Here is a 19,940-nt window from a genome sequence, read left to right on the forward strand (position 1 = left end):
GCCAGACGCTGTGTCCGGACACGATGCGTGTGGAGGTTTGAGAAATGTCTAGAGGTCTTGGTCTACTATCAGGAGATCCTATCCTATCACAGGGGACTTGATTTAATTTTATTAACTCAAAGGAAATAAACCACCCTTGGGAAACTTAGGATCACATATTCATTCATCACCTTCACAAACAGAAGAAATGCATGCCTGCCCCCCCCCCCCATCCCTGGAAATGAGAGAAGCTCCACTGGGTTTCTTAGAAATAAGGACAAGGCGGTGACTCCCCCACCCCACCCTTAAAGCGCCAAGTGAAAGCTGGACTTTCAGGTTGACTTCTTAAATTTTTACGGAAGGTTAGATTTTTACTAGTTTTGAAACTTTGCACCAACCCTCTGGACAACCACCTACTTGCCACCCCCAACTTTATTTTTCTTTTGCGTTTGACCAGGGAACCTAGAAAGCTTAGCGGCAGCCCCTGGCCTGATTTGCAGCTTTCTGTGATTGGTGTGCAGCTAGTAGATTTGAGAGGCCTTGGGCAGGCAAATGCTTGATTCTCGTTGGGAATCCAAAGACATCTATTCTGTTCTCTGCACACTCAGTTTTACGTTACCGGGAAAAATATGGTGAAAAAAGCTGTAGAAGACAATGCCCCTGGGCAGATTCTGTGTTTAATTATTCAGCGAGGCAACAGCAGAGCAAAGTGCCCCTCCACCCCCCAGAAAGTTGTGAGGTTCATACCAGAAATCTTCAGAGTGGGACTTCTTGAGCTTATTGGTGTCGCACCCTCATTTTGCCCTCTCTTATTTTCCTCTAGAGTAGAGGGACATGTGGAGCCCCGGTTACACATTGCTGAATGATTTGCCCATGGAGAGTGCTGCTTTAAGGTCAATACAGTCCTGCCGGAGATTCCAATCTCTTGTTTTGTTTTGTCTCTTGTCTTTGACTTTTCCTAAATCAAACACCTGTAAAATAAATGGTATATTTTTGTTTTCTTTCCTACATAATTTCACAGTCAGGGATTTTAAGAATGTAGTAATTGAGTGCATGTGAATTCCTTGATAAAGACATATATGCTGCATGTGAGAGTCATAGACGGGTAGACAATGAAGTCCTAGCCTTTTGTGTAAGTCCATTTTGACATTTGGGGGAGAGATCTTGGTTTCCCTTTCCTGGGCCTCAAAGCTGTGTGTTGCTGGTGAGTGAGAATAACATAAAAAAAGATCTAGAAATCTTAAAGCATTTTACTGTCTTTGAATTTACAGTATTAAAATTTTACACTCTCATTTATTCTTAAGTTTAGTATTCTGACTTTCAGATGATACCATATGCATAAATATAGGTATATGTTTGTTTATGTATTTGGTAGTCCAAATCTTTAGATTATGGAATTAATTCAATATCCTAGTTTTAAAGGGCTGACTGTCCTAATTAGCTCCCAAGGTAGATTGTTCTATTTCATGCATTCTTCCCCTGCCATTATGCACCTTGTAACAAAGAACAGAGATGCCTTTTTATTGTGTATTCCTGAGAACAAACACCATTTGAGAAATATTTTGTAGATTTCCTGGCACTGTAAAATTAACTGGGAAAAAGTATTACAATTAAAATATTGATCTAATTTTAAGAGATTAGAATATTTTGTTGTTATTTACAAAATTATTTACCAGTTATTTTTTAAATGATGCAAAATTGCTGATGTTGTTAAGTGGAGGAAATTTGTATAAGCTTAAATGTGGGAAAATGTACCATTTGAAAGTAATGATTAACTAGCAGTAATGTTTTGTTTTGTTATTTTTAAATGTTAGGCTGACTATACCACTCTGTTTTGACCTCTAGTTTGTGGTTAATCCTAGGCATTTGAATGAGAATTTGTTTTTAAACCAAAGAGTATATTACAAGTCATACTCCTTTTTTAAACTATGGTCTTAAATTCACTTTTCTCTCTTCTGCTTCTGTGGCATAAGTCTAAATCTACATGGGACTAACTATACCACATAGCAAGCATAGCTTGCTTAGGGCTATGTATCAGTGGGTTCTTGTATGAAGGATTAATGCTTAAAAATGTAACCAGCATATCACTTATAAACACTTTATTGTCAGTAATAAAACATTAGTTGAATGACTGAAAGAATGATTAATTTGTAGTTCTCTACTGGAACTTTATTTTTTTTCCACCAGCAGATTATTTTTGGTCATTTTCAAATCTAAGATGAAAGTATCTTTCTAGGGTGCCTGGGTGGCTCAGTCGTTAAGCGTCTGCCTTCGGCTCAGGTCATGATCCCAGGGTCCTGGATGGAGCCCCGCATCGGGCTCCCTGCTCAGCGGGAAGCCTGCTTCTCCCTCTCCCACTCCCCTTCCTTGTGTTCCCTCTCTCACTGTGTCTCTCTGCCAAATAAATAAAATCTTAAAAAAAAAAAGAAAGTATCTTTCTAAAATATACATAGAAGCCTTAAAATTTAATGAAGTGAAAGAGTGTAAGTTTGTTTATGCCCTTTGGGATGAGCCAAAGAGTATTTATGTTAAATTATATGTGTGGCACATATATGTATTAATTACATGTATTATATGAGTAAATAATAATTTCTTTCCAATACTGTAAAATCAAGTAGAGATATTAGCCTCTAATAAAAACCTAAATAATCCAGTTGGTTGCAGAAAATAGTTTTAAAATATTGCATTATAAAAATATATAATATATATTATTTATTATATATTATACATAATATGTATATGTATATACATGTATACATAATATATGTTACATATAACATATATAACATTTAAAATATATAAATGAATAAGAATACTGCATTACAAAAATACATTTACATGACATCTTACCTGTCAAAGCAGCAAATCTCAATAGAGAGCAATTTTACTCCCCTTTTCAGGAGACATTTAGCAATGCCTGAAGATACTTTGGGTTATCACAACTAGCATCTGATGGGTGGATGCCAGAGATGCTGCTAAACATCTTACAATGAACAGAACTGTCCCCTATAACAAAACGTCAATAGCACCACTGTTGAGAAACCCTGCTTCAAAGAATCTCAAAATAATCAACAAGGCATAGACACACAAAATCTGCTAAAATTCTGTTTATTCTGGAGTTGAAGCACTTTCAAAGGAATCAGTACTCTTTTAATTTCACCTTAGGCCTAGTCCACACCAATAAAATCTGTTCCTAAGAGCCTATTGTAATTTTATTTCTTCTTAAAATTTACCATAAATGATACTTTGGTGACTGAATACTTATATATTTAGAAATATCTCTGGGAAAGGTGGAGTTTTACTTCTATCATGGTGGAATTTATATTGTTTGAGTAATTGATGGGACACGCAACAATGGTTGAAAGTTATTGGTCAGCCCTTTTTTATTTTACAAATGAATAAAATATGAAGACCAAAGAGGTTAGATGATTACTCATGTTACACAATGATTAGCGGCAGAGATAGGTTTAAAACACAAATTCAAACCTCTATCCACTATATACCTTGCTTTTTCTACCCAAGGAAGATGGTATAATTGCAGTTGAGTTTAAGCACAGAGGATCTGAATCACACATGAATATTTATTGGTGGCTGCCCTGTGTAAGGTCTTATGCTGTTTCTTGTGGCTGTGACTTTCAGAGGTTGGTGCACTCTAGTTCATGGATCTCAGAGAGATTTAAACCATTCTGGGTCTTGTCAAGTTTTATGTCCTTGCAAGCCCTAAAAAGGCCTTGAATCTCAAATGTGACTCTGGGACTTCTCTGAGGGGGAGGGAACATTGGAGTCTGGGTTTAATTGAAGACTTTCTCTGAGTCATCATGCTGTATACTACAGGAAAATGGGACTGAATCCAGCCTCTTGGGGAGGAGAGATTGGAGTTGAGGTGCTGTAAAGCTTGTTTTAAATAAATAAAAAAAAATCTGAACTCTTTTGTCAGGTTTTTTCAAAAGACTAACAGTGATGCTCACTAGCATTTCTATAATTAACAAGCTATCAACATTTCTATTACAACCACAGAAGTCTATTACAGACCACAGAATTGTGATAAATGTTTCTTTAGGTTTAAATGTTAGCCTTCATCTTCTTTTCAGCCTAAGGGCAATTTTTGAAACCAATTTTGTTTCAATCATTTTGGATCAGTTGTGTGGTAATTTTGGAAGTGCAGATGCTCTAGGCCCACCTATTGAAATAAAGATTTTTAAATGGAAACACAGAGAGGAGTCAGCTTAAGCCCCAGTGGGGACCAGCTGCAAAGCTCTGGTAGGGAATTATATAGGCAGACAGTAGGAATAGATTCAGAAAAAAATTAAGGGACAGAAAAATGTGTGCATGTTTCTTTTAACAGCACTTTTTTTTTCCAGATCCTTCAAACTATGGAATTTTAATCCTCCACTTTTTCTGTTTTGTATTCTATCTGTTAGTACTTTCTCTATTATTACTGGTTTTGGGTGAAATTAGTGTAAGAGAATTTGTCATTACAGCTATTAAAATTTGAGGCTGAAATGACTTTTTGGAATTTTAGTGTTTAATTTTTACCCTTCACTTAGTTAAATTTTCTTACTATTCCTCTCATCTCCTTTATGCTTACTTGCCTTTTTATCCTTGCCTATCCTTTCTGTAGACTCTGAAAGTTCATATTTCCCAATGATTGTAGTTCTCTGCAGTGTAATGATTTGTATTTATTTTCTCTTTTCTGTTTGTTCTGACTCCATGACTTCTTTATTCTGTTTCCTGTTCTCCATTGCCAAATACCTCCTCACTAAACTAAGCCTTGTTAAAATTGTGAGATAGATAAAGTGCTCACTCCTGAAAGTAGATGGGGACTGGGAGTGGTTCTCAGAGAAGAGGGGTATAGTGTCACTATAATGATGTTTCGGGGAAGTAATGCTTTTCAAGCTAAACTTTGTGGAAGCAGATAAAATAGTAGAAACAGCAAGGACACTAAATAAGTTTATATCATTGCAGTAACCACATGATTTTAGGCCCCAGTTTCTTCACCGGATTATGTATGACTATTCCTTGCATAGTACCTGGCTTATAGTAAATTCACAACAAATATTAGTTCCCCTCTTGTAGAAAACCATCTAGTTAATCTGTTAGTTTGACCCTCTATATTAGTGATGGCTCACTTTCCATCTTGTCCTTGGTCTCATAATCGCTTCGTGTTCTGCTTAGGTCTCTTGAAACTTTCCAAGCAATAAATTATTTTGAAATAGGCCTTCCTGTTCTATGGACCACTATTTTTACAATAAGTTAGTCTAAAGAAGTCAGTGGATAGTTTACATGAAATTCCCCAAATGCTCACTGTATTAGTCTCCAGTAACTGCTATAACAAATTATCACAAACTGGGTGGCTCAAAACAGCAGAAATGTATTCTCTCATAGTTCTGGAGGCCACAAGTCTGAATCAAGGTGCAGTGCTCCTTTCAGAGGCTCTAGGGAAGAATGAGTTTCTTGCCTCTCCCATCTTCTAATGGCTTGCTGGCATTCCTCAGTTTGTAGCCACATCTCTCCAGACTTTGCCTCCTTCACACCACATCCTCTCTTCTCCTCTTTCCTCTTCCCCCCCCGCCCTCCCCACTTAAAAAAAAATTCCAGTGTAGTTAACATACAGTTATATTATGTTCAGGTGTATAATATAGTGATTCAACAATTCTATACATTACTCAGTGCTTATTAAGATAAGTGTGCTCTTGGGACGCCTGGGTGGCTCAGTCGGTTAAGCATCTGCCTTCGGGTCAGGTCATGATCCCAGGGTCCTGGGATCGAGTTCCACATCGGGCTTCTTGCTCAGCGGGGAGCCTGCTTCTCCCTCTGCCTGCCTCTCTCCCTCCTTGTGCTCTGTCTCTCCCTGACAAATAAATAAATAAAATCTTTAATGAAAAAAAAAAGATAAGTGTGCTCTTAATCCCCTTCACCTATTTCACTCATCTTCCCCATCTCACTCTGTCTGGTAACCCTCTGTTTGTTCTCTATACTTAAGGGTCTGTTTTTTGGTTTGTCTCTTTTTTTACTTGTTCATTTATTTTGTTTCTTAAATTCACATATGAGTGAAATCATACGGCATTTGTCTTTCTCTGACTTATCTCACTTAGCATTACACTCTCTGGCTTCATCCATGTTGTTACAAATGGCAAGATTTCATTCTCTTTTATGGCTGAGTAATATTCTATTGTATATATGTACCTCATCTTCTTTATCCATTTATCCTTTGATGGACACTTGGGCTGCTTCCATAATTTGGCTATTGTAGATAATGCTGCATGTTCCCCTCCTATCTTGCCCTTACTCTCACTGTTTCTGTGAAAACTCCTTTGGCTTTATTTTGTAAATGAATGTGATTGCCTTTAGGGCCTACCTGTTTAATCCAGGATAAGCCTCTTCTCAAGATCCTTAACTTCATCATATCTTTTGCCATATAAGGTGATATTCATAGATTCTAGGGGTTAGGAAGTGAATATATCTTTGGGGGCTTTTTTTCCCTCAGCCTACCATACCCACTTATATGACAAATGTGCTAGTCTCAAATGTTTCTTGGAAGTTAATTAAGATAGAACATTATAAGTAGTTAGTCTACAAGTAGGAAAATAATCCTTTTGGCTTTGTTATTATAAATTATAGACTTTTCTGGACACCTGGGTGGCTCAGTCAGTTGAGCGTCTGCCTTTGGCTCAGGTCATGATCCCGGGGTCCTGGGATTGAGTCCTGCATTGGGCTCCTTGCTCAGCAGGGAGCCTACTTCTCCCTCTGCCTAACACTCCCCCTTTTTGTGCTCTCTCTCTCTCTGACAAATAAATAAAAACTTTTAAATAAATTACAGATTTTTCACCTCATCATTATTCAGAGTCTAGATTGGCAAGATCCTAAACAAAGGAGAATGGTAATTAATTTCTTTATTTTCATATTAAGCTGTCTTTTAAAGTGTCCCTTGGGACATTAAGTGAATTAAACAAAGTAGTGGATTTATCTTACAAGATAAGACAAAAGAGAAGATTCTTTCCCTCTCTGCATATGTTTAGTATAAAATGAAAACATATCATGGTATTATGTTGAAGTACAATTCACAGATATGAGAAGAAATTTACAGTTTATTTGTATTTTTCTCTAGTTCAGTTAGTTGAAATAATGATTTGGAAGTTCGACAGTCATTTTTAGTCCATCAATGGTTATATTTCTTTTCCCTGCTCTCTTTGATTGTTACATATGACTCTACTACAGTTTATAAACAAGATACTTAATATTTCTCCCATCAAGATGCACTGTTTTTCCTACCATGACATTACTTTTCCCATTCTTCTTCTTATCCAAATAGGATCAGACTTTTAGAGTATTTTCACTTCCCCGCTTTCCTCCTCCTCTGTTATGCCAATCCCAAAGTTTCCTGAAATGTTACAGTACCTAGAGTTTCCTTGAAGTGTGCCCCTTCTGTTTTAAGAGTACTCATTTAACAACAATGTCACGCAGTTCTAGGCAGTCTATTCTTATTATGAACATACATACAGACACACACATTCCTCTCCATTCTTCTTTCTGCCCTGGGTCATTTATTGACATTTAGATTCTTTTCTCATGTATTTTCCTTATCTGGAGCGCTAGTTGTGTTTTTTCCCTACTGGAAATACCTTTTGTTTTGTTTTGTTTTTCTTCTTATAAAAGTAATACATACTTATTGCAATAAATATCCATATATTAAGGTTATATGGAGTCAAAAGCGCAAGTTTTTGTAATGCCATTATTCCAGAGATAATCACTAACAGTGCTAGGTGCATATCTTTATAGATCTTTTTTCCTACATACACAGATACACATTTTTTTTCTTTTGACAGAAATGCTGTCCTATTACCCACACTGTTTTATCACCTCTTTTCATGATAATATTTTGTGAACATTTTTCTTGATAATAAATGCATGTTATCATTTTGAATGGCTGCATTGTATTCCACAACATACATACATAACTTATTGAACCAGTCTCTATTGATGTTTGTTTAAATTGATTCCAGTTTTTCACCATTATAAACAATGAAGCATGAGCTTCTTTATGCGTTGTCCAATCTTTTTCCTTCAAATTCTTTTTTTGCAGCAAATTTTCTAAATCATTTTATTTTATCTTTTTCATCATGATAAAGTATACTCTCATCCCTATCCCTCACCTCCTCTATAGTAACCATCAGTTCTCTATAGTTAAGAGTTTGTTTCTTGATTTGTTTTTTTCTTTCTTTCCTCATTTGTTTTGTTTCTTAAATTCCACACAGTATTTGTTTTTTTCTGAATGACTTACTTTGCTTAGCATTATACTCTCTAGCTCTATCCATATTGTTGCAAATAACAAGATTTCATTATTTTTTATGGCTGAATAATATCCCATTGTATATACATACCACATCTTCTTTATCCATTCATCTGTCAATGGACTTTTGGACTTCTTCCACAGTTTGGCTATTGTAAATAATGCTGCAATAGGATAGGGGTGCAGGTATCCCTTTGAATTAGTGTTTTTGTATTTTGGGGGTAAATACCCAATCGAATGATTCCTGAATTGTAGGGCAGTTCTATTTTTAATTTTTTGAGGAACCTCCATATAGTTTTCCACAACGGTGCACCAATTTGCATGCCCACCAATAGTGCAAGAGTGTTCCCCTTTCTCCACATCTTTGCCAACACTTGTTGCTGCTTGTGTTTTTGATTTTAGCCATTCTGTCAGGTGTGAGATGATATCTCATTGTAGTTTTGATTTGCATTTCTTTGATGATGAGTGACTTTTCATGTGTCTGTTGGCCATCTGTATGTCTTCTTTGGAGAAATGTCTGTGCATGTCTTCTGACCATTTTTAAATTGGATTATTTGTTTTTTGGGTATTGAGTTGTACCAGTTCTTTATATATTTTGGATACTAATCCTTTATCTGACATGTCATTTGCAAAAATCTTCTCTCGTTTGGTAGGTTGTCTTCCTTCAAATTCTTGGAAGTGAAATGAGTGTGTTAAAGGGTTTACACAGTTGAAAAACTGACACATATTTCCAAATTGTCATCCAAAAGGATTTTTACTTCTACTTCTACTGTATAAGAGTATGAGTATAAGATTTCCCTCCATGCCCTGGCTATTACTATTCTTTTAAATCTTTGCTCTCTTAATAGGTGAAAAATGGTTTTTCATTTTTAAAATAGGCATTTCTCTGGTTATTAATAAGGTTATATTTATATTTCCCCTTTGAGAATTTCTCAATTATATCCCTTCATTGGAATATTTTTTTCCTTTTATTCATTTGTAATATTTCTCCAAATATTAAAGATCTGTTTTTCCCTGTCCTTATTGCAAATATTTTTCCTACTTTTTCACTTGCCTTTTAACTTATGGTGTTGTTTTCCCTGTAAGTTTATAATTTTTACATAGATCTATCAAATCTGATTCTATTTTGGGTGCCATATTTAGTATTGCCTCCCTTTCAAATTATATAAATAATCTGTATTTTCTTCTCCTACTCTGCCTAGATTAAAAACATAAGTTTTTTCCCCTTCAAATCAAATCATTTTCTAATTCTTCTGCCATTATTTATTGATTGATGCATTCATTTCCCATAGATTTGAAGTGCGATCATTATCACATACTAAATTTCTGTATATACATAAATTTCTATATAAAGATAGAATACATAGGTATTCTTCTGAACCTTTTATTCTCTTTTTTTGGTATGTCTATTTATTTCTATGATTTCACTGTAGTTAAAATACATTTTAATATTTGATAGGGCAAATTATTTCTCAGCATTTTTTAAAGAAAATTCTTTGGCTGTTCTGTGAATATTTTCTTCCAGATGTAAGGTCAGTTTTGTCAAGTATCTTTTTGACACCTGCAGAAAGTCCAGTGGGAATTTTTGTGGAATTGTTTTTGTTTGCAAACTGGCCCCATGCATGGAAGGCAGAAGAGACCAAAGGAAGAGGCAGACCACTCCAGATTGGTAGGTGGCAGGTTTAATTAGCAAAGGAACTTACTTACAAGGATTGTAAAGTAGCAGCAAGGACAAGGGGAGCAGCAAGGACAAGTAGACCTCTGCCCCTGCCTACCAAATCTTAAAAGTTTTATAGAGGCCTTGATTGGGTTCAATCATGTATTCGGTCCAGATGGTCTCAACAATACCTTATCCTCTCAAGGCTATGTCCTTGAAAATGGCTCCCACTGTGGAAATGGTAGGCAGAACTTACATTCCAAGGATAGGGAATGGGGTGAGGAGGCTCCAGTTGACTGGGTCCAGCTCTTAGGTCAATGCATAGTCATGTCTTCTCAATGACCTTTTCCAATACCCCATCCCTCATGACCGGCTCTTACAATCTTACACATACCCCTCTTCCACATTATGCCCTGAGAAGTCAGTAAGGGATTTCACTAGCATAGAGATGACTTATTTGGTGGCTCTCTGGCCATCCTGGTGAGACATCCCATTGTAAATTCCAGTAGATGACGCCTTTCTCTGGTGTGATGGGGCTTTGGTGTTCTCAGCAGCATAGCATATTTGGTTTTTTTGTGTGTGTGCTTGTGTTTTTATTTTTTAAAAGGAGATAGAAGTTTATTGAATACACTGCAAGGGAGAGGTGGGCAGGACAGCAGAGAGACTGTCTGCCAGGAGCATAGCATGTTGAGCCACAGTGAGAGTTGGGGCAATGGCTGTTTCCTACAACTTACATATCTTTGTGGTATTGAGTGTCTCAGCAGGAGTCCCCAGTCTGGCATATGAGGCAATAGGCTCTACTGGTTGATCATTCAAATGTATTAAAGCCTGGGGCAGTAGTCCATCTGGCCAAGGTGGTTTTACCTGTTAGTAATTTAATCTGCTGCTTTAATATTGTATTTCTCCTTTCTACTAACTCTGCTGCTTGTGGATTAGAGGGGAGATGGAACCTCCATTCAGTGTCATGTTCTTTGATCCATCTTGCATATCATGACCTTTCAAACATGAGTCCCAATTGCTGTCTATTTGATGAGGGCATTTGTACATGGTACTCAAATTCTCTAATGCTCTAATGGTGGTAGCCTGGTTTGTGCAGCAGTCGGGGAAAACTTGTATCCATACAAACCAAGACATATTTAAAACACTCACTCTGAGGGATGGGGCCAATATAATCAATTTGGCAATTCTTCATTGCTTGAAAACTCTGGTGGATGACCCCAGACTCCTTTGGCAATTGTCTTAGGCATTGTTTAGAACACACAGGAATGCTATTACTGCATTAACCAAGTCACTGTATTTCAAGGGCAATCCAGCATCCTTGGCAATATGCCATCCCACGTGGGTGCTATGGTGGCTGCTCTTTCTATGCACCAAATCTGCATAGCTACTGAAGGGTCAGTTGCTAGGGCTCATACCCAAGCCAAGGGCATCTGCTTTCCGATTGCCAGCAAGTATCAGTGCCTTATGAGCTTGGATGTAGAAGATAGTGAGGACTGCCTCAGACTGTTGCAGATGAACCCAGATATCTTTCTACATATCCTAACCACACAAGGGCTTATTCATCATCATATAACCCCCAGCTTGCCATTGTTCAAGCCACAGGTTTAATCCTTTTAGAACAGCCTGTCAGTGCAGAGGCCAAAGCTCATGAGTCAAACTTATGATGCTGAGTACAGCCCATTGGACATCACACATTGAACATCAAACTGTTCTGACTTTAGCCCATTGGCTGCTTTGGTTTGTTCCTGTTTCCAGGCATCTGTATACCAGGCATCAGTGGGAATTTCCCCCACTTTCTCTCTCTACAGATTGCCAGGGTCATCACAAGAATAGGAGCAGAAGCATTTGGAGGATCTACATACTCTAGAGGACGTGGTAACACCAGCATTTATAGAGACAATAGGCTGGCAGACCGGGTATTCCTCTGCTGCAAATAAGCATACCACTTAGACTAAGAGGGTCAAAGGAACATATTCTTCATCCACCCCTTGACAGGAAGGGTAGTTCTTACTGTGATATGCTGTTCCTTTGTGAGAGGCTCTACCTGGAGGAACACTGTGTACACTGCTAGGAGCTATTGTTCTGGGGGGGAGGGTTATGGGGCTTCTGCCCCCTTCCAGAGCTGGGACCAAAATCTTAAGTGTACTCTCTTCTATTTTCTGTGCCACAGTGCCCAAACCATACCTTCTGAAGACATAGACACATTTTGTCCCCATGTGGTATAAGAGACAGAAGCATTGTACCAGGTAAAGAATAAAAGTCCTCCAAATCCCCAAAACCTTGTAAAAGCTTGCACCTCTTTCATATTCTTAGATGTTGGATAGGCTTGCATATCATCAGTCACAGCTTCTGGGATAACATGCATCTTACCTGACTAAACAACTCACAGAAACTTTACAGCAGTTCCTGGGCCCTGAATTTTCTGTGGGTTCACTACCCATCCTCTCCCTCACAGATGTTCCAGCAAAGTCTGCAGAGTGTCCAGCAGCAGAGGCAAGGCTTCACATGTTAACATTGTATTATCAATAAAATGGGCCCATTTTACTGATACGAGGAAGGAGAACAGGGATAGGTCTTAGGTTACCATCTTGTAACATAAGGTGGGACTGTGTGGATAGCCTTAGGGAAGCACTTGAAAGGTCTATTATTACCCCTCCCATGTGAAAGCAAATTGATCTTAGTTATTAGAAACCTCTGCTTGTCAGAGTCTTTTCCATAAATCTCCTTGAAGATGAGATACTTATGCTATATTAATAGCATATTTAGATGAAATAACTTTAAGTTTAGCATCATCTTTTTTTATAATGCTTTCCATGTAATTTTACATGACAAACAAGCCTGATTAGTCTAATCTCTCTCTTTTATAAGGAGAGAGGTCACATCTTTTGAGATGTTTTAGGGCCTCTCTGCAAAATCCCAAAGTTAGCTCAAGGTCAATAAAACCTTATTTAGAATTTGATTCTGGGGAAATTTGTCAAAATTTTCAAAAAGTTTAAAACTCTTGATTAAATAGGATCCTAGGTCACTGTGATACAATACTTAGTTATCTATTTAACCAAAGTGACAATTAAAGACTTCAAACACCTAGGAATAAACTTAACCAAGGAGGTGAAAGACCTGTACTCTGAAAACTATAAAACACTGATGAAAGAAATTAAAGACAACATAAACAAATGGAAAGATATTTCATGCTCATGGATTGGAAGAATTAATATTGGTAAAAATTCCATACTACCCAAAGCAATCTACAGATACAATGCAATCCCTATTAAAATACCAACAGCATTTTTCACAGAACTAGAAAAAAAGAATACTAAAATTTTTATGAAACTACAAAAGACCCCAGATAGCCAAAGCAATCTTGAGGAAGAAAAACAAAACTGGAGGTATCACAATCCCAGATTTCAAGATATACTACAAAGTTATAGTAATCAAAGCAGTGTGGTACTGGCACAAAAATAGACACAAAGATCAATGGAACAGAATAGGAAAATAATCTGTGACAAAGGAGGCAAGATATACAATGGTGAAAAAAATCTCTTCAATAAATGATGCTGGGAAAACTGGAAAGCTACATGCAAAAGAACAAAACTGGGCCACTTTCACACACCATACACAAAAACTCAAAATGAATTAAGGTTGTAAATGTGAAACATGAAACTATAAAACTCCTAAAAGAAAATAGGCAGTAATTTCTTTGATATTGACCCATAGCAACATTTTTCTAGGTATGTCACATCTGGCTAAGGAAGTACAAGCAAAAATAAGCCATTGGGACTACATCAAAATAAAAAGTTTGTGTACAGTGAAGGAAACCATCAACAAGATGAAAAGGCAACCTACTGATCAGGAAAAGATACTTGCAAATGATATATCTGATAAGGGGTTAATATCCAAAACATATGAAAAACTTATACAGCTGAACAGAAAAAAATCTCATTCTGATTAAAAAATTGGTAGAGGAACTGAATAGATATTTTTCTAAAGAAGACATTGGTCAACAGACACATGAAAAGATGCTAACACCCCTAATCATCAGGGAAGTACAAATCAAAACCACAATGAGTTATTACCTCACACCTGTCAGAATGGCTAGTATCAAAAAGACAAGAAATAACAAATGTTGGTAAGGACATGGAAAAAAAGGAACCCTTGTGCACTCACTGTTGGTGGGAATGTAAATTGGTGCCACCACTGTGGAAAACAGTATAGCGGTTTCTCAAAAAGTTAAAAATATAAATACCATATAGGCCAGTAATTCCACTACTGGGTATTTACTAATTAAAAAATATATGCGCCCCTCTTTATAGCAGCATTATATTCAATAGCGAAGATATGGAAAGAACCCAAGTGTCCATCAATAGGTGAATGGATAAAAAGATGAATGGATAAATACATATATTACATATATGTGTATATATAATACATATTATATATATATTTCTAACATATGGAAGAAATGAAGATTGCTTTGTGTCTCCTAAATACACACACACACACACACACACACACACACAAAGAATATCTTGCCATTTGTAACAACATGGATGAACCTAGAGGGTGCTAATTAAAGTGAAATAAGAGAGAAAGGCAAATATCATATGACTTCATTTATATGTGGAATCAAAAAAACAAAAGAAATGGGTAAACAAACAAACAAAAGCAGAAATGGACCCACATATACAGAGAACAAAAGATAGTTGCCAGAGGGGAGAAGGGTGAGGGGATGGGCAAAATGGGTGAAAGGGAGAGGGAGATACAAGCTTCTAGTTATGGAATGAATAAGTCACAGGGATAGAGCATAGAGAATATAGTCAGTGAAATTGTAATAGCATTATATGGTAACAGATGGTAGCTACACTTGTGGTGAGCACAGAATAATGTATAGACTTGTCAAGTCCCTGTGTTGTACAGCTGAAACTAATGTAGCATTGTGTGCTAACTATACTTCAATAGATAGAAGTGACTTCAAAGGCAAATACAGAAAGTTACATAATACAGAAGACTCAGTTTTCTTAACTAATCAAAGTCTTAATAAAGACAACATGAAGTACAGGAAGTTATTTTGATAAAACACAGAATCTTTGTTTTCTAGGCAGAGTACTTAAAAGATAAAAACATTACACAGTTCCATCAAGAACAGACCAATAGTCCAAGAAAATGTTGTCCTTTTAGCATATGAAAGAAAATTAAGTTTTAGTTTTATATAAGTACACTACTGATTTTAAAGCTTATTTTTCTTTACAAATTAATTTTGGCAATACCCTCTGGAGGCCGAAAATCATCACGTATATATAACATGTATCTACAGACATGCATAACAATATAGACAAATTCAAACAGAGACCCTATAGCTTTCATTCCAAAACTTTATCTGTGGGTCAGGTATAACAATATAAAACTCATTAGTTTACAAAACCCAAATGTGTCTCTGATAGACCCAAATGTGTCTCTGATGGAACAAGTTAAGGTTACCTACTCACATGGCTAAAGTTTTTTACTAATATTTGTGGAGAAGATTTTTAAGATTTGTATTTGCCCTTTACCAGTAATCTTTTGGTGGACTAGATTTGGAGTAAGGGAGCTTCTATAGCAGTCCATATTTTAAAAAACTTCTTTCCCCCCTTTTTCTTCTCCACTCTCAGTCAGTTGTGGTCAGTGTTTTTGTTACCTGTTGGGATGTTTACATTTCAGATATGATAAATTTACAAACTCAAGGGACAAAGAGAGAATGCAAGTTTTCTCCTACGAGTTTTGGGTTATATTTTTCTATTTTTAGAATTCTAGGGTAATTACTACTTAAAATTGTCCTTTGTATTAGGGATCAGGCAGCACGGGGCATTCTGTCTATATCATTATCAATAACCACAACATCCTTCCCTTTGCTCTCCTCACTTTTCCAGTAATTCTACCTTTTAGCGTCTTAATCGGGCTTTGTCACAAGTGCTTGGGTCTTGATCTGTGGCAATTTGCACCTTCCTTGCTTTGCAAAATGGCATGCAAAGGTCTCCAATTTGTATCATGCTTTCCCACCTAGTCCCCAACTACAAAGCTAGAGGAGTAGCATACAACTGCATGTTTTTCTCTAACTTCTGCTCTTTTTCCATCTTTCTAACTTGAGCTTCAGTCTCTCATTGGGCATTGATGGCCAGCTGAACTGCCCACAATAGAGGCCAGTCCACTGTGGCAGTTGTTTGTTTCCCTTCTTTGCTGCAGTGCGCTATGCAGAGTTTCTCAAATAAATGCCTTAAAACAGCTTGCATTTTTGGGGTGTCCATGTACTTATGCAGGGGTCCATAAGCTTCTGACATATGGGCCACTCTGCCCCACTTAGAGATTAATGGTCAACTTGAATTTCCCCTGCAGATGCCTCTTTCCCAAGCTGTATTTCTTTGGTTTCTTGGCTGGCTCACCAATTGTTGGTTTAGAAACTTACTCCCCTACACAGACGGCAAGAGAGATCAAAGAGGCAGACCACTTCAGATTGGTAGGTGACAGGTTTAAGGTAACTTACTTATGAGGCTTGTCTTAAGCAGCACAAGATGAGTAGATCTCTGCACCCACATGCTGAATCTTAAAAGTTTATAGAGGCCTTAACTGGGTTCAGTCATGTATACAGTCCAGTTGGTCTCAATAACACCTTACTCTCTCAAGGCTAAGTCCTTGAAAATGGCTCCCATGGTGGGAATGGTAAGCATCCCAAGGATAGGGGAGGGGTTGAGGAGCCTCCAAGTGCTTGGGTCTAGCTCACAGGTCAACCAGCAGTCACATCCTCTCAATGAACTCCTTCAACAAATTGTATTACATAAATAGATTAATTTGGGATAAAGTACATCTTTATGATGTTGAATATTCCCGTTCAGGTACATGGAATGGCTGTCATTTATTCAAATGTTCTTTTATGTCCATCAGTAAGATTTTATAGTTTCCTTACATAGGAAAAACAGATATGAGAACTGAAAAAGTATCATGGTTTGAAGTTATTATTGTAAAGGTCTTAAGTCCTATATAATTCCATACATTTTGAAGGCATCATTGTAGTACAGCACTGTATAATAATTAACATTTACTATTGTTTAAAATTAATGAGGAAGTTTTCCTGTTGATTGTCCCTGAGTTGGTAGATATAGATAATTGGAAGGGGAAGAGGAGCAGAAAATGAGGTTTAGCTTGAAAAATTATCCAGAGCAGGGCCGTGGTAATTGGCCTCTCCTATCCCCTCCTACTCATGTGAATGCACTCAGACTGAAGCTTAAGAAATAGTCTGTAATGAAATTGAGTGATTAACCTGGGAAGGTATAGGTCTCTCAAACTAGAATGTTTGTGCTTACTCTGGGCTTAGAAATTATGCTAGTGCCTTTAACAAGTAGTAAGGTGCCTGAGGGATTTAATGATATGATGAAGAAGACATATGATTCTTCTCTTTATAGGGGGGAAAAGTACAATTGAAACTCCAGGGAAAACAAAATATGTATAAGAAATCATGGATCAAATATGAAACAAACTAAAACATGTCATGATTATAATTAATTGATGGAGACTAAACAAAGAAAATTTAACTAACTTTGATGCTTGGAAATTTGATGCAATCAATTTTCAAATGGCATGTGTAGTGACAAAAAATTTTATCATCTCTACTTCTTTGCATTTAAAAAGAATCTATAAGTGCAAGCAATATAAACTGAACTTAGACTATCTTGAACAAAAAGGGAATCTATTGACTAACAGAACTGAAAATCGAGGGGTAGTTGACTCCTCTATCTTGTTTCTGCTTTTGCCTGTGTTGCCTTCATTATAGGGCACAGGTTTTTTCATATGGAGAGAAGGACAGTTAGCAGCTCCAGCCTTACAAGGTTTTTGGAGTTCAGTAGCTTAGAGAGACATTTTTCTTTCACCATTCTGCACATACCATTTAAGGAAAGACTGGCCCTGGAGATGGAGTACTGTGATTGGCCAGGCCATTCCTAGCCTGGTCACATGTGCATCCCTGAGATGAGCCCTCTGGGAGCTAGATACATAGTGTTATTGGTTTCTGTTAAGAAAGAGGAGTTCTGTTGTCTGAGAAGGGACTCTTGAATGTCCTAAGCCTTTATTTCTCTACAACTGACTTAATTGGGTCAAGAAGAAACTTTCCAGTTGAGAGGAACATTGAACACAAAGCATGGAAGCTTAAATAAGCATAGTGTCTTCATGGATCAGTGAGGGAATTGGGCTGCTAAAAAGAGAGAGATTTTGTTGGGAAATAAGGTCGAGGTCAAATTATAGAAGGTCTTAAAATAGTGCAGACATTCCAATTTGAAGCAGAAGAAAATATAATCATTAATTTCTTTCAAATTAGATAGATACCATAATGATATAGATGCAAGAAAATCAGTATTGTAGGATGGAATAGGAAGAATATAGGATAGATCAAAGGGAATGGGTTGTCCCCAGTCTGTTATAGTAATCCAGATATGAAATGATATAAGCATTTTTTGAGCACATCTCGTTCATTTATTAATTAAAGTATCTGTTGAGTGTCTACCTTGTGCCAGGCACTGACTAGCTGTTGGGCATACAATGGTGAGTAAAAAGGGAATAAAATTAAAGAATTACGTGATGTGAAGGATAGAATAAGAGGGGTAAATTAAAATTTAAGATCTCATTTAATAGGATTTTAGAAGTAAGATATACTTAAGGGAAATAGGATTGGACCAAAAACAGAATCAAAGGATATACGAACAGTAAAACAATGAATGGGTCAAATTAACATTAAATGGTTCCTATAAGATCTACAAAAACAAAAAAAGCCTGTTTTTGTTTGTTTGTTTGCATTTGCCTAATATGGTTTGCATGCACTTAGAAGGAAACCTACTGGGGTGCCTGGAAGGCTCAGTCATTAAGCGTCTGCCTTCCGTTCTGGTCATGATCTCAGGGTCCTGGGATTGAGCCTCACATCGGGCTCCCTGCTCAGCAGGAAGCCTGCTTCTCCCTCTCCCATTCCCCCTGCTTGTCTTCCCTCTCTTGCTGTGTCTCTCTCTGTCAAATAAATAAAATCTTAAAAAAAAAAAGAAACCTCCTAGCATTAGGATTATTGTCAAGAAAATAGAGCAGAGTTGTCAAATAACTACTCATATTTTATTGACGTGGTAATTCAAGGAAGTGATGAAAATACAAACCTAATGTAGCCAGGAAGATGAGCAGCACTAATCTTACCACATGGGATCAAATGAGGAAACAAAGGAGGGGGGGTTGTTTTGGTTAATATTAATATTTAATATTATTATATTAAATAGTATATATAATGTAATATATATATTAAATATATATTTAATAAATTTAATATTGAGGAAATGAGGGGGTTGTTTTGATTAATATTTAATGTTATATTACATACTATATATAATATAATATTATATATTAAATATATATCTTTAATAAATTTAATATTAAAATGTAAGTTTCATCATGCATATTTGAAAATCTGGGCACACTTTAAACTTGTTGGTTTTTTTCATTGACCTGATTGCCGTTCATGTAAATAAATTTGTGTTAGATTCAAATTGCTTCACTTCCTCTTCTATGACTGTTTTCCTTATAAGGACTGTTCTTTGAGGTGGCATTTATTACCTTATAATTGCATGTGAATTGAATTGGGATTATTCCTTGTGGCTGTGAAGGTGTTTGTGTGTGTTGGGGCAGAGGGGACAGAGGGGATTGGAAGTCTCCAGTTTAGTGGATGAGATAGATATTTATACAACAATTACACAAATAGTGTAGAATTATAACCATGTTAAAGGCTATGAAGGATGAATACATGTAAACTGAGAGTTTATAATGAGCATTACGGAGGCTGATGCTTGAGTTGAGATTTGAAGGATTAGGAGGTTATCAAATGAAGGATAGAGCATTCCAGGCTGAGCAGCCAGCAAGTGCAATGCCTAGAAAGGAAGATGTTAAGAACTGAAAGAAGGTCTGTAAGGCTGGATTGTAGGGAAGAAAATAGGGTTGGTATAATATGAAGAAGCAGAGATA

Source organism: Eumetopias jubatus, unplaced genomic scaffold (genome assembly GCF_037043125.1).
Source record: "Eumetopias jubatus isolate StellerSeaLion01/CBP00866 unplaced genomic scaffold, mEumJub1_p1.0 scaffold_7, whole genome shotgun sequence".
Taxonomy (NCBI): Eukaryota; Metazoa; Chordata; class Mammalia; order Carnivora; family Otariidae; genus Eumetopias; species Eumetopias jubatus.